This window comes from Brassica oleracea, chromosome C5, assembly GCF_000695525.1.
Source record: "Brassica oleracea var. oleracea cultivar TO1000 chromosome C5, BOL, whole genome shotgun sequence".
Lineage (NCBI taxonomy): Eukaryota > Viridiplantae > Streptophyta > Magnoliopsida > Brassicales > Brassicaceae > Brassica > Brassica oleracea.
In genome coordinates this window covers 13,076,450-13,092,518 of record NC_027752.1, presented here as the reverse complement: position 1 = coordinate 13,092,518, position 16,069 = coordinate 13,076,450, and the positions used below count along the sequence as shown (strand labels likewise).

At 35.4% G+C, this 16,069-nt stretch overlaps 1 long non-coding RNA gene across 2 annotated transcripts; it reads left to right on the top strand.

Moving 5' to 3' along the window:
* Positions 1-9,298: 9,298 nt before the first annotated feature.
* LOC106293812 lies at positions 9,299-10,067 on the top strand. 2 transcript variants are annotated; one of them, XR_001260651.1, is made up of 2 exons: positions 9,299-9,595; positions 9,744-10,067. It is a non-coding gene; the product is annotated as an uncharacterized LOC106293812 (long non-coding RNA). The 2 variants fall into 2 exon arrangements; XR_001260650.1 differs by having other exon boundaries at positions 9,302-9,595; positions 9,819-10,067.
* The last annotated feature ends 6,002 nt before the right edge of the window (positions 10,068-16,069 follow it).

Below are 16,069 nucleotides of genomic sequence, written 5' to 3'. Positions count from 1 at the left end.
TTTTTTGTAACCAAACAAAAGCAGACGACTTATATTTCAGTCGTCTCAGAAAACATATTTCAAAGTCAATTGCAAAAATAACCTCTACATTGACCAGACGACTTCCAGGTAAGTCGTCTACAGCCAGACGACTTACCTGGGAAGTTGTCTGGACGAACAGATCTGGAAAAAAACTCGATTTCATACCTTCAATTGGTGAGATAACTTCCTTAGCACACATAATGCTTCTCCAAGCACACAGAATCTCAAACGAAAGTGACCCACCCAGAATCGTTAGCTTCTATGACTCTATGAACCATAAAAAATGTAGAATCAAAATCTTGGGTTTTTTTAGCTGAATGTGGAGAGAAATTGAGAGAGATGTTGTGTTTAGTTCATAAGAATGGAGAAAGAAGAAGGATAAATCGATTTTGAGAGCATTAAGAGCTTCAAATTGGTTGTTCATGGTGGTTGGGGTATTGATGACAATGACAATCTTATAATTACTTGAAGCTGATGAGGGTGAGAGAGTAAAAATGTCATTTTCAAAAAATAAAATAAAAATTTGATGGCATTTTCGTGAATTATATGAACTTATGGGTGAATAGGGAAAAACTAATTTCCAAAAAAAAAGAGGTTAGTTTTGTGTTTGACTTTGTGTTTTAGGTCAATTTTGCAAAAAGCCCATTTTTAAATACAGATTTATGAAAATTTTCCTAAATTTTATGTAGATATTATACATATTTATCAATATAATCCTAAATATATTATACATATTTAGTAATGCTTTCTTAAATATGCATATAACTTAAATTGAAGAATATATCATGCGCATTCAGAAAAGTCTTCGTCTTTTTTTCTAAATGTTTTTGAAATAAAAAAATGAAAAAACTATTTCAAAAGACTTTTGAAAAAAAAATATTTTTTTTAATTTTGAAATATTTATTTACTTTTATATGATTATAAGAGTTTTAAAAGTTTTCCTAAAGGTACATAATTGTCATATACCCATACCCATTTAGTAAAATCTAATTTGATCACTTTGACCTTTGTAGACTTTGAGAATAAAAACATGTTTTGAAGCTATTTAGGCTATTTCTCTAAAATATTTATGGTTCGGACATCTAATATCATTTTTTTAACTGGCTTTCATCTAATAAATCTAAAATATCATTTTAAGCTGAAAAAGGGGTTTTAACTGTATCGGTTTAGGTTGCTCAAAAAAAAAAACTGTATCGGTTTTGTTATGCTTCACACGATTCCCTTAACTATGCACTTTGCCCTAAACCCAAACTATGTAGTTAATGAGCCAAGCCTTGCGAGTCTGAGATTGCTATTGCGATCGGTATTTTCTTCCTGCCTAGCCTAATTTATTTGTATAAGCGAGCTTCTAATCCCGTGTTGAAATTGATCGGCACTTTCAACTAACTATTGAATTTTCCAGGCCCGGCTTAAACAGTATTTGGCCCCTGTGCTATACAAAATTTTGTTTACCTATGTTAGTGAATAATTTAAAAAATTGGACCCTTAATTTAAAACAATTTCAAAAATGAAGACACTAAATTAGTAAAAAAATATTAATGAAAATATGAGGACCCAGTGTTCTTGCACCTCACCTCCAGTACCACCCCAAAGCCGGCACTGGAATTTTCCTACTACCTTATGGTCAGTTGTAATAATAAACTAGAGCTTGATCCGCGCGGCGGCACATATTTCTTTTTTATAAATTGTTTATTGAAATTTTTAAATACATAGGTTTTTTGTTCATTTTTATATTTTTATACATTAGAACCGAACCCACACGGATCTGGAAGGATCTGACTTGTACCCCAGCCGGAAATTTATAATACTTGAACGTAACCTAATTTGAAAACCCAAAAAACTCAATATTCGAAAGAACCGATTCATACCCGAACAGATACCTGAATACCCAAAAAATTCTTTGTTATTTGGTTTGAATTCTTTTTACGGATAGAAAAAAATCATTCAAACATGTGAATTTATTATGGTTAACATGTAAAATAAATTATGTATAACTATTATGGTAAAAGCAATTAATGAACTAATTAAGAAGTGTGAAAAAGAAATGTAAAGATCTAAAATAAATACTGTCAAAGTATTTGGGAAAGAGCAACTAATAAAGTAGCTAAGATAAGTGAAAAAAAAGTAATAAATCTGTTAAAAATAAGGTTAATTATATTTTAGTTTTTAATTTTAGTAATATAGATATGCTAGATCTTCTGCTTTGTCATCCACAAGGAGCATGAAAGTAAGAACATGGAAGAAATGAAGAATCATATGCTATAGAAGAAAGAAGAACAAGTTTTGAAAGGTAGTCTCATGAATTCAAAACTTGTTTACATATATGAATTTTTTTATAATCTAAAAATGTAAGCCATACATCAACTTCACACACAGGCCCAACATCACCACCTCCCCATCCTGATATCAAGAGTCCAATACGAAAGCCCATTACAAGATCAGCCACAACACAAGCAAAGACAAAGTGTGAGATACCTTTGGTACACGCAAGAGACGTTGGAATCCATTATTTTCGTAACAACTTCAGCGCTTTACAGTCTGTCACTGAGGACCACTCCACTTTACAGCTGTGACGTTCAAGGAGCAGATTGCTCTTCTAGATTGTTCCTTACCTGTATATAAACAAGTGTAATGTCACATTGTAAATGTTATCCAAAGTAGTGAAGTTTATTCAAAACTCTAGTTCTTTGTCTAAACATTCATATGGTATCAGAGCTATTGTAGCCTTAACATGTATCAACAATGGACGATCCACTCAACCCCTATCCCTTCCCCAGTAATACCCATATCCTAAGTTCAGTTACCTTGAAGTTGACCGACAGCAATTACTTGCTATGGAAGATACAGTTTGAGTCCTTGCTCTCCAGCCAGAAGCTGCTTGCTTTTGTCAATGGAGGAACCTTCCCTCCTGCTCCAACCTGCACCGTCGTGGTCAACGAAGTTCCTCCGGAACAACCAAACCCCCAATATGATTACTGGTTCTGCACGGACCAATTAATGCACTCTTGGATGTTTGGTACCTTGTCTAAAGAAGTTCTAGGTACGGTCTACACCCTCCAGACGTCGTGTGAAGTCTGGATCTCCCTCGCTGAACACTTCAACAAAAGCTTGCTAGCTAGAGAGTCCTCTCTTCGTCGAAGCCTCCAGCTGCTGACAAAGAAAGACAAAACTTTGTCAGCTACTGCAGAGATTTCAAGACCATTTGCGATGCGTTGAGTGCCATGGGAAAACCCATTGATGAATCTATGAAAATCTTTAGATTCCTAAATGGCCTCAGTTGAGAATATGACCCTATTATGACTGTAATACAAAGCTCCCTCACCAAGTTTCCGCCACCCACCTTCAATGATGTAGTGTCAGAAGTTCAAGGCTATGACTCAAAGCTTCAGTCCTATGAAGAAGTCCATACTGTCACACCACATGCTGATTCAATACTTATCAACAAACTCAACCGTTTGGACAGAATCAGCGTGGTAGAGGTCGTGGCTTCCAACCCAACCGCGGAAGAGGTGGCTACAACACACGAGGTCGAGGCTTCACTCAGCACCATAGCCCCTTTAACAACAATGGAGTGCGCCCAACCCGCTAAATCTATGGAAGAGTTGGTCACACTGCCTTGAAATGCTACAACCGCTTTGATAACAACTATCAAAGCGCAAATGCAGTTCAGGTCTTCAGTTCATTTCAAGAGTTTGATGCTAATGGAAAAGAGTGGTACCCTGATTCCGGCGCCACAACACATGTGACAGCTACAACCAACGGTCTTCAATCAGTCACACAGTATGATGGAAACGACACAATCATGGTAGCTGATGGCACCTTCCTTCCAATCACACACGTAGGTTCGACAACCCTTGCATCACACTCAGGTAACATACCCATCTCTGAGGTCCTAGTATGTCCTGAAATAAAAAAAAAATCTCTCCTATCAGTATCAAAACTCTGTGATGACTACCTGTGTGGGGTATTCTTTGATGCTAAGCAAGTTTGTGTGATTGATCTAACCACTCAGAAGGTGGTAACCAAGGGAAAAAGGTGTAAGGGCCTTTACATGTTGGATGTTCCTGGAGCAGCGGCGTTCTACACCAACAGAAAGCAAGCTGTATCAGAAAATATGTGGCATCACCGCTTAGGACACTCTAACTTCAGGATCCTCGAACAACTTCAAAAAAGCAAGGAGATAACGATAAATAAGAGAAGAAATACCTCGAGATGGGGAAGAGTTCAAGACTTCAATTTTTTTTCTTTTAGTTCTGTAGTTTCTCATCCCCTAGATCGGATTCACTGTGATCTTTGGGGACCCTCACCAGTTGTATCAAACCAAGGGTTTAAATACTACGCAGTTTTTGTGGATGAGTTCTCGAGATATAGTTGGTTTTATCCTCTGCGCCACAAGTATGAATTTTATCTTGTGTTCCTTGCATTTCAAAAAATGGTGGAAAATCAACTGACAAGCAAAATCAAAACCTTTCAAAGTGATGGTGGCGCTGAATTTGTAAACAAAGCACTCACCAGTCACTTCAGTCAGCAAGGAATCAGGCATCTGATCAGTTGTCCTCACACGCCGCAGTAGAACGGGGCAGCTGAAAGGAAACACATGCATCTTGTTGAGCTGGGACTATCGATGTTGTTCCACAGCCATGTTCCCTTGCAATACTGGGTTGAATCATTCAACACCGCTAATTACATAGCAAACATGCTCCCCTCCAGTGCCCTGCACGGAAAGAGTCCGCATGAAATGCTTCTCAACAACAAACCAGACTACACAATGCTCAAAACCTTTGAAAGCGCGTGTTACCCTTACCTGAGACCATACACAAACTTGAACCTCGATCCCTTAAATGCGTCTTCCTTGGCTACAGCAATCAGCACAAGGGCTATCGTTGCCTATTCCCTCCAACTGGAAAAGTTTACATCTCCAGGCACGATGTCTTTGATGAAAAAATACTACCCTTAAAAGAACAATACAAGCCATTAGTGCCGAAGTATGAGTCGCCATTACTAAAAGCATGGCAAACAAGAGTCTCAAAAACTGTACTTCATCATCAGGAACAGATTTCCAGAGCTCTGATCCCTCCCAGTTCTCCACAACCTCAACCACCACCCGCTGCAGAGGCCATCAACAACAAGAGCCTGTGGACATTGATGATCCTCTACAACAACAGAACGATCAGGCTAATAAAGTCTTTGCACCAGTACAAGAAAACGATGTCCATCCTATGACTACAAGAACGAAGGCGGGAATACACAAACCTAATGCAAGGTATATACTCCTAGATTCTCGCTACGACATACAAGAGCCAAAGACCATCACTGCAGCACTTCAGCACCCTGGATGGAATGCATCAGTATCTGAGGAAATGACAAACATCCACATGCTCTACACTTGGACGTTGGTTCCTCCTCCAGAAAATGAAAATTTCCTAGGCTGCAGATGGTTACACAAAGTCAAATACAATCCGAATGGCACAGTAAGAAAGCTAAAATCAAGACTGGTTGCAAAAGGGTACGATCAAGAAGGATTGGACTACCTGGAAACATACAGTCTGGTGGTCTGCACCGCTACAATCAGATTGGTTCTCGATGTTGCAGTCTCCAAAGGATGAAAGATCAGACAGTTGGACGTTTCCAACGCCTTCCTCCATGGAGAACTTGATGAACATGTGTTCATGAACTCCCCCCCCCCCCGGTTTTGTTGATCCAGAAAGACGTCGCTATGTCTGTTTTCTCACGAATGGTTCAACATGTTATGTAGCTTCTTGATTGAACATGGCTTCACCTGCAGAAAATCTGATCCGTCTCTCTTCACCTACCACAAACAGAATCAATCAATGGTGTTACTACTATATGTCGATGACATACTATTGATAGGGAGTGATGAGAGTCTGACAAATAACCTTCTTGAAGTAATTAACAGAAGGTTTGCGATGAAGGATATGGGACCACCTCGCTATTTCCTGGGAATTAAAATAGAAGCTCACCATGAATTTCTATTCCTTCACCAAAGAGCCTATGTAGAAGACATCCTCCATCAAGCAGCACTGTCAAAGTCCAATCTGATGCCGACTCCTCTACCATAGAGACAGGACAACCTAGACACAAGCCCCTTTCCAGAGGCAACATACTTCAGGAGCCTCGCCGGAAAGCTTCAATACTTGACAATAACCAGGCCAGACATCCAATACGCCGTCAACTTTGTCTGGCATCGGATGCACTCCCCGACAATGTCGGATTTTGGCCTCTTGAAACTAACTTTGCGTTATATAAAACGCACAATCAACATGGGTCTCTGCATAAAGAAGAACACTGAGATGGCTTTAAAAGCTTACAGCGATAGCGACTGGGCAGGTTGTAAGGAAACTCGACGATCCACAACAGGCTTCTGCACTCTAGTCGGAGAAAATCTGATCTCCTAGTCCGCCAAAAGACAACAGACAGTCGCTAAATCGTCTACGGAGTACATAGCCCTCACCGCAGCACCGCAAGAACTTGCATGGCTCTCATCTCTATTCCGTGATCTCAAAATTCCAAAATACCGACCAACTCTCCTCCACTCTGACTATCTATGTGCTGTCTACCTCAGTGCAAAGCCAGCCTTACACAACTGCTCCAAACACTTCGACACGGACTTTCACTACATACGGGAACAAGTGGCTCTTGGTCTAATCGAAACTCAACACATTCCGGCCAGAGATCAGCTTGCCGACGTTTTCACAAAACCACTGGGAATGGGACCGTTCATTGAACTCAGGCGCAAACTCGGTGTAGGTGAGTCATCTACCCCGTATTTGAGGGGGGGATGTAAGCCCAACATCAACTTCACACAAAGGCCCAACATCAACTTCACACACAGGCCCAACATCACCACCTCCCCATCCTGATATCAAGAGTCCAATATGAAATTCTATTACAAGATCAGCCACAACACAAGTAAAGACAAAGTGTGAGATACCTTTGGTACACGTAAGAGACGATGGAGTGTACCTTTGGTACACGTAAGAGACGTTGGAGTGCCTCACCTCCGTAACAGCTTCAGCGCTTTACAGTCTGTCACTGAGGACCACTCCACTTTATAGTTGTGACGTTCAAGGAGCAGATTGCTCCTCTAGATTGTTCCTTATCTTTATATAAACAAAGTGTAATGTCACATTGTAAAGGTTATCCAAAATAGTGAAGTTTATTCAAAACCCTAGTTCTTTGTCTAAACATTCATGAAAAGAACGAATCAAGTAGACACAACTAACTTTTTATGAAAGTAGCCTATTGTCTTGGAGAAAATTCTTGCTAAATATTTATATGCAATGATATATATTTTTCTTTTTGAAACTGGGGTTTTTAGTAATTAAACTCCTCAACTAAAGATGAATCGTAAAAAAAAAACCCAACTAAAAATCATGTGAAATAAACCCTCAACTTTAATTCCGCTAACATATGTTACCCTCCCTCTAAAAAACCGTGACGGATGGTAACATACATTAACGGTTTATAAGTTGAGGGTTTATAATGTTGAAAACTTAGTTGAGGGGTTTTTTTTACGAATCAAAAATCATTGAGGGGTTTTATCACTAAAAGTTATTAAATGGTTTAAAAACTTTATTATCATTTATATATTGTTTTATATTGATATAAGCCTTTAAAACTAATTTATAAATTTTAATACATTACTTTATAACCGATTTATAAAGTTTCATAAATATTTTAATACTTTTACATATGATTAATACGGTTTCACAACCATTTTATAAGTTTTTACAATTTCTGTTACTTGTTAGGATAAAATAATCTAACATTCTTCGTGATTCTAATGAAACATAAAGTAATACAATAAATTAAGAATAATATAGCAAATATATTATTTTATCGATCAAGAAAACAAAAATATAACGTATTTGTTCGGAAATCAATGAGAATAAAAATAATCATACATTATTTTGGGAGGATAGGGGGAAAGTATTAGCCGGATGACGGAAATCATGAAAATAGAAAAAAATGCGTCCTACTCTAAATAGAAAGATTGACTTCATAGATGAATTATCCTCGACACTACTTACAACTTAATATAACTTAGAAAATTTAAATTATTTGATATTTGACAATGACGATATAAACACACAAATTTTCTTATATCACTATTGCCAAATATCAAATAATTTAATATTTTGAAGTTATATTAAGTTGTAAGTATTACTAAAAATTATTAATTTAGGATGTATAAACTAATTTTATAATAAATTAATGTATTAAAATTTATAAATTAGTTTTAAAGGCTTATATCAATATAAAACAAATGTATAAATGATAATAAATTTTTAAAACCATTTATTGACTTTTAGTGACAAAACCCCTCAATTTAAATCGTAAAAAAAACCTCTCAACTAAGTTTTCAACATTATAAACCCTCAACTTATAAACCGTTAACGTATGTCACCCTCCGTCACGGTTTTTTAGACGGAGGGTAACATATGTTAACAGAATTAAAATTGAGGGTTTATTTCACATGATTTTTAGTTGAGTGTTTGTTTTACGATTAATCTTTAGTTGAAGGGTTTAATTACTAAAAACCTTAAAACCCCATGAAACTGATATGCAATGATATTTGTTCAATGAAGGGAAAAATATGTTTCCCTAAAAACCACATCTTCAGCTTGTTCCTTTATAACTCTAAAGAAAAGAGAAGGAAAAAATCTTCAGTTTTTTGTGCATAATTTTTATAAAATGAGTAGTATTATAAATGGAGAATCCAAAATATATATGTTTACAGGTAATAAATATCATCTCCGCAGCCACCATTACCACTGCAACCGCTGTCGCCACCACCATCATGTTCACGTTCCACTGATATCGATAGTTACGACTTATGTGACAGTGGTTAGTGGTGACCTTGTTGATATTTGTGACACTGGCAGCGGCTATTATATCAATGGTGGTGGCATATATATAAAGCTGTCAATTCGGACTTAAGTCAGCGGATTGTAGTCCGGTCCGACATGTAAATAAGCTGTCTAAGACTGTATTATTTATATCAGCGGTTTAGCAGATTAAGACCGCCACGATTTGCGGTTTGTGATGGATTGATATATGCAGTTTATGGACTTTACCACGGTTTTATAAATTAAAGGATTTTTAACGTAAAAACCCCTCAATTAAGTTTCGTTTAAGTAAAAACCTCTAAATTAAAGATTCAACAGAAAAACCCCCCAACGTCAGCTCTCTTAATGAATTAGACCCTCTGTTACTTGTCCCGTTAAAGTCGAGCACTGCGTATTGGGATGGTCATAAAACAGCACGATTTGTTAATAAAACAACATGATGTTTAATTAGATGCATGTAGTTTACCATTCCAACTTTAATTCCTGTCGTAAAAATTCCCGGAGTGTCGAGAGCTTAGAATGATGAACCCTAATTCGTGAAAGGGAGGGGCTTTGAGTTTCGTTTGGTTCTTGTGAGAATTCGAGACTGGGTTTGAGAGAGGGTGAGTTTGAGTTTGGTGAGAAAGTTGAAATCAAGAAGGTTCCTGTGGGTTTGAAATCGAAAAGTGAAAGAGTATATTCGGGAGCCGCTGGAAGACGGACAGGTAAGTTTGGTTTATTTATATGTGGAATCCTCTGATTACATTAGTTTGATCATGTGTTTTGATGTGATTGATAATAGTTTTTAAACAGAAGAATTCATATTCATTTATAGAATGCTTGAAACTATGATCACCGGTGGTGTTTTTCCAGAGAACATGAATAAGTTCTTTTATTCCCCGTCTGGAATTGTCGATCATAGTAGGAAGGATATATGTTGTGATACAGATGTGGTGGAGATGGTGAACGCCTCAAGTGAACTGGAAAGCATAAATCTTTTTGTTGTAAGAGCTGATGATCAGTTCTTATTGGAGGAGAAGAAGAGGAAGAAGAACCTACGAGTGATCATTTGAAGTTTGAACCATTTACATTAAGTTAAATTTGTTGCTTGTTGCTATGTGTTTTAAAGCGTTATGTTATTAGTTTCTTCCAACGACAAGTGCAAAAAATAGTTTTAAATGTCATGTTATTAAACAACTCTTCCAACACAACGACAATCATATTCTTGACATAAAACAAGTTAAAAAACAACACTTGAAACACTGTCAAAGCTGATACAAAAAAAAAAAAAAAACTAAAAACATCACTTACACCACAAAGATAGTCCTAAAACAAGCTACAACTACAATGATAGACCTTAAAACACAATGATAGTCAAAGACACAACACAAGCTACAACACACTATATCAATTGTAGAACCTCTTGGATTCTCAACTTCCAGTGATGCCTTCTCCACATCCTCATGCTTCTTATCAGTCACCAACTTCTGATTTTTAGTTCTTAGAACCATCACCTTAGCTTTCTCCAGCCTTGGACTCTTTGATTCTTTAAAGTGTCACCTTGATTTTCTCTATCCATGTTCAGCTTTAAACATCTCTAGTTCTTCACCTTCATCATGGATTCCAGCTTCCTTGGCTCCATTGTTCAGTTGATGTTTATCCTCTCCATATATGGCAGCAACTCCCATAGCTTTGTTGATCTTCTTTGACCGCCACCATGCTTTTCTTTCTTCTTCTTTGTTCATGTCTCCCTCTTGGAAACAATTCTTTCTTGTTATTGCCTCAAGCTTTTCTTCTTTTGTGGGCTTCTTCTCTCCATCACCATCTGAAACCACTTCTCACACTGCCTTCTTCTCAGGCTCTCAGCTGCAAGAAGAGTTTCATCATGGCTGGGTTCATTATCTTCTTCTTCTCTTCAGTCACTTTTGAGACTGATTTCTTCTTGTTCTTGTACTTCTTGTTCTATCACTCATCTCACGGCCAACTTCTCTTTCTCTTGTTCTCACTTGTACTCTGTTTTTGTACTCACTCTCTGTTTTTGTCTGATACAGTAAAACGTAACCGATAGATTTGGATTAAATGTTCATGAAACAACAATCCACTTCTCACTAGCCAAGAGATACATGTAGAAACACTCTAGAGAAAAGATGAGGAATCAATGGTGATTTTCTAGAGATGAAGAATATAACAAACTTTCTTAACAATTTTCGATATATCTAACTTCTGTTTTCTCCAGCTATATATCAACTACAGTTGCACAATTTTGCTGACGTGTTGAGCTGACGTGGCTTTATTAGCACCATCTCATTTCCTATGGCATTGTCCAAGCTGTATTTTTGCTTGTACACTCTCACAAGGTATAAGTATTACGAATCACCATGGAGAAGAGGAACGAATATTAACTTGAAAACTTGAAGAACCCTAATTTCAGTTTGGGCATCTCACGACTCAGATATAAGGAAGAAGAAAGCCTTGTCGTTTTTTTGCTTTCATTAAAAGCTAGGTTTCAACTAAACGGGGGGTTTTCAAATTTTAAACAGGACAAGTAATGGAGGGTCTAGTTCATTAAGAAAAGTAACGTTGGGGGTTTTTATGTTGAATCTTTAATTTAGGGGCTTGTACCCAAAATAAATTTAATTGGGGGTTTTGGACTTTACCGCGGTTTTATAAATTAAATGAATCTTTTTTTATTTGATTGTTTTGTTTTATATGACTTCACTTTGAGGCTTCAACTTTATTTTTCGCCAACACTTCGTCTCTTTTGTTTTTCGCTGAGTTTACATTCAATGATGGTTCGTATTTGGTATTGATAAGTAGTTCTTTTATATAATTTTTTGTATCTTCTTTAAAGTTAACTTTATTCACACAAATAAACATGTAGGGAATCGTATATTTGTGTATGTGTAACTACATATGCTTATGAATAGAGTTATTAACTAGCATGTTTATGTTTTCGAATTGTTATATTTTTTTCATTTATGGTCATCAGACATTAAATTTTAGCTATGGCTTATGGTTCATAAGATCAACCGAACATGGAAATTGTTTGTTGTAATTAAAATATAATCCGAGGATTGATCCGCATATCTGCAAACTTTAAATGGTTTGGATTAGGATTTTAATTTTGAGTACCGCAGTCCGCCACGGACTAGGCCACCATAATCCGAAAAATCAAAACCGTCTCGGTGCAGACTAATAATTCGCGGATTAATCCGAATTGACGGTACTATGATATATATAGTGAGGTTATTGTGATCAGTGCCGGTCCAGTAAATCTGAGAGTCAAAAGCCCAAAACAAATATGGGTCATTAATTATGTTTGCGAAATTTAAAATGTTTTGTAGGGCAAATAGTTTCCGGATTCGAAATGTGATCATTGGTTAGACGGTAGATCTAGAAATTATGCTGTGTGAATTAGTTTGTAGTTTTTATTGATGTACATGTATGTGTTTTTTACTATATAAAATACTACAACTTTTAAAATATTTTAGTAGTTGTTTTAATTTTTTTTAAAAAAAGTAAAACCTGAACAAAATAAATAAATAAAATTACTTCAAGAAGAAATGTTATAAAAGTACGCTTGAACTTTTAAAATGAAGCCCAACCAATCATCATTCTTTCTACACAATCTTTTTATCGCTACACTGTTTTTCGTCACTAGTATCATTATCTTACAAAGAATTATTGTAACCAGAGTCCAGAAAATAAATTTATAATTTTGGACTGGATGTTCAAGCTTTTATGTTTGGTGTTAACTGTTCAGACCAGCTCTGATTGTCTCTATTAGGCCTGAGCGAAAAAAACCGGAACCGAAGAACCAAACAAAAATACCTGAAACCAGAATCAGGCCGAAACCTTCAAGTATCCAAATGGTTTATATATTTCTATATCTAAAATAACCGAACCGAAAACTGAACGGTATCTGAATATATAAAATATTAATTATATATAGATATTATTTTATTGATGACCCTGGTATCCGGAGCTTCGAGAGAATCCGACTAGCGCCAATGACCGTCCACAAGAGCTTAGTCGAGGAGCCCGCCGAGGCATCCAGGAGGGCTGGTGATCACCCTATGTAAATCCCACCAGTGGCCACACGTTAGGAGGCTTCTCCGTATTGGACCCGAAGGTCCCTCGAAATAATCACCTCCTAGTGGCATTCGAACCATGACTTCCCTGGTTGAGTTTAACCAATGGACCACTAACACGTGGTTTATATATATAGATATTAACATAACTAAATATATATTTACAAATTTAAAATGGAGAATTTTCATGTTTACCATTTTCTTGGTACCATTATTGTTTACCACAAATAAGGAAACATTTTCAAAAATACATTCTTTATTAAGAGCCAAAAGACTCTTATACCCTTGTTTTCTATATCTATATAATAATAAATAATTATTTAAATAAATTTTGAAAACAATATGTTTTCAAATTATGATCTTTCAAATTCGGATTTTTTTATAATTTTTTTTAAAAAATTCGAAAACTTTTTTTTTCAAAATTTCTTTTTGAATATCGAAAATTATTTTTGAAACTATTTAAAAAATATATTTAAGTATTTATTTATATATTTATTAGAATCCTAAATTTCACATTCCTAAAACTCTACCCCACCGCTCAACTCTAAACCCTAAATCTAGATTAGTTAACCCTAGAGTTATAAATGTTTTTTTCCCTTTTTAAAAGTGAGGGTAAAAGTGGTTAGTATAAACATGAAAAGTGGTACTATGATGTGATACTTTAGCAATTTTTTTCTTTTAAAAATTCTTTGAAACTATCCTAAAGTATTTGAAGACAACTAAACTATTACAGAGTATACTACCTGAAAATATCTGAATATTTTTATTCGAAATATTCAAAGAAATCCGAAATATCCAAGATTTTTATCTGAACCATCATAATTATTTGATATTTTATCCAAAATATCTGATATTTAATCAAATTATTACCAGAACTACCCGAAATAACTGAATCGGACTCGAAAAAATAAGAACCAAATTTTTCTGGATATTGTCTGGTTTCTAGTTTTATTATCTAAACTGAACCCAACCCGAAACTAAGCGAACCTAACTCGAAACTATCTGAACCGGACTGAACCAAAAATTAATCAAGTAAATGGATCATCTAGTCCTCTACCTAAAATACATTAACCCAACCAATATTTGAAATTTCGAGGCCTAGTCTCTATATACAACGACAATAGTGGCGATGGAAATTATACAAAGGCAGACCCACGTGGTTAATAGGAATGTCAGCTCAGACTTCTTTAAAATATAAAAGTAAAGTTTAGGAAAAAATATGTGAGCTTTGGCGGCTTACTTGGTTAGAACCCCTTAGAGCAAGCGCATTAATGAACCCCCGGTTGGGGTTCATAATTTGAATTTTTTTTTTTTGATTTTTTTTTTAAATAAAAATAAACTGACCAATAGCGGGTTACCACGTGGCGTAAAGCCCGTTAAACAGTAACGACCCGGGTTCATGCGGAAGGAGCGTGGCGAGACGAGATCTTCGCTGTTGTTTATTATAATAATTTTTTTTTTCGATTTACGTGTGAACCTCCCCTAAGACTCTTCAATGCGGTTGATCTTAGAGCACCATCAACCGTGGAGTTCTAAAAATTGGTATACAAACCCTTAAATAATAATATTATAACATAATAAAATTTTTGATTAAAGTTAAATTTTGTTTGTAAATGATAAGCCATGACACATAGCAACACAAGTTTTAGAACGATTCCTAAAAATACCATATATAGAATTTTTTCTCACACTCTCTCTCTTTATTTTATTATTTTAATATTTAAATTTTTTTAGAACTTTATGTAAAAGGAATCGTTGGACATGCTCTTAGGATGACACCCCTTACCTGAGTTCAATGTCCTCTGTTTCGCCCACCCCCCTCCTTTTATTTTACTTTTACCTATTTTCACCTTGGTTTTGACCCCGTTTTAAAAATATAGAGCTTAGAAGATCAAATTTACTTGTACCTATTTTCATCTCGGGTTTGAGCCAGTTTTATAAATATAAGGTTTAAAACATCAAATTTAATTGTGTTTAAACATATTAATTTAGCCTATGACACACAGATTAAAAAATCATGGAGGACACCACTGAGACTATATATTAATATGGGACTTATTATCCAAGATCCGGATCGGATCCGGATCTAATTCGAAAATAGGATATTCGGAGTGCCCGGATCCGGATAGTAAAATCTAGGTTTCGTCAAAATTGAATCCAGATCTGATATCTTGATTTTTAGATCCGGATATTTGATTTTTAGATCCGGATATTTGATTTTTAGATCCAAATATTCGGATCTGAATCAGTATTTTAAAAATATAATAATATTTAAGTTGTATTAGTAATTATATTTGATATATTGATATTTATACATAATATTATTAATATAATATTATATTTTAATTTTTATAATACTATAAATATATATATAAATATTGTATAAATATTTAATTAATGTATTATTTTAGAATTTTAGTAGGACTCTTTACAAAATATATGCAAATAAAAATATTAAAGAGTGAAAAAACTTAAACATTCTCTCGTACTAGGTGCATAGTCCCCGCGCAAGTGCGGGGTCGGCTACATTATAGGTGTATTGTATAGTTTTGTTTACGGGATTTTATTGTTTTTTTGTCTATAATGTGATTGATAGGACTTTGGATATTACATAGGTTGATGAGTTTGATATAAGAATGAACGACGAAGTCATATGTTGATATTTTTATATCTTATATGTTCAAAGTTGAGGGTGATGGAACTTGTTAGTGTTTACTTAGGTAGTTGTTTGTATATAAATCAAATAGTGCATGGAAAAAGATAATAAATTTGGATTTAAAATGTTAGAGTTTCAAAATAACTGGGCCTTGAATCTGTGGTTTAGTCTAATACTGAAAAAACTGTTAGGACTTCAACTCCTTTTTTTCTCTATGTCGGGAATGTGGGCACTAATTTCCCGATTCATGTAGGTAAAATTGTTTCTTAGTTTGTGAGATTGAAAAGCGTAGATTGATTTTAAGCATGATTGATAAGAGGTTTACTCGCATCAGCTTCGTCTACCGTTGGTGTTGAGTTTCGTCGGCGCCAGATGTTAGACATGCAAGAGAGAAGATCTGAATATGTTAATTTCGTGTTTTGTTTTTTCTTCTCTCGTGTTTTGTGGGTTCC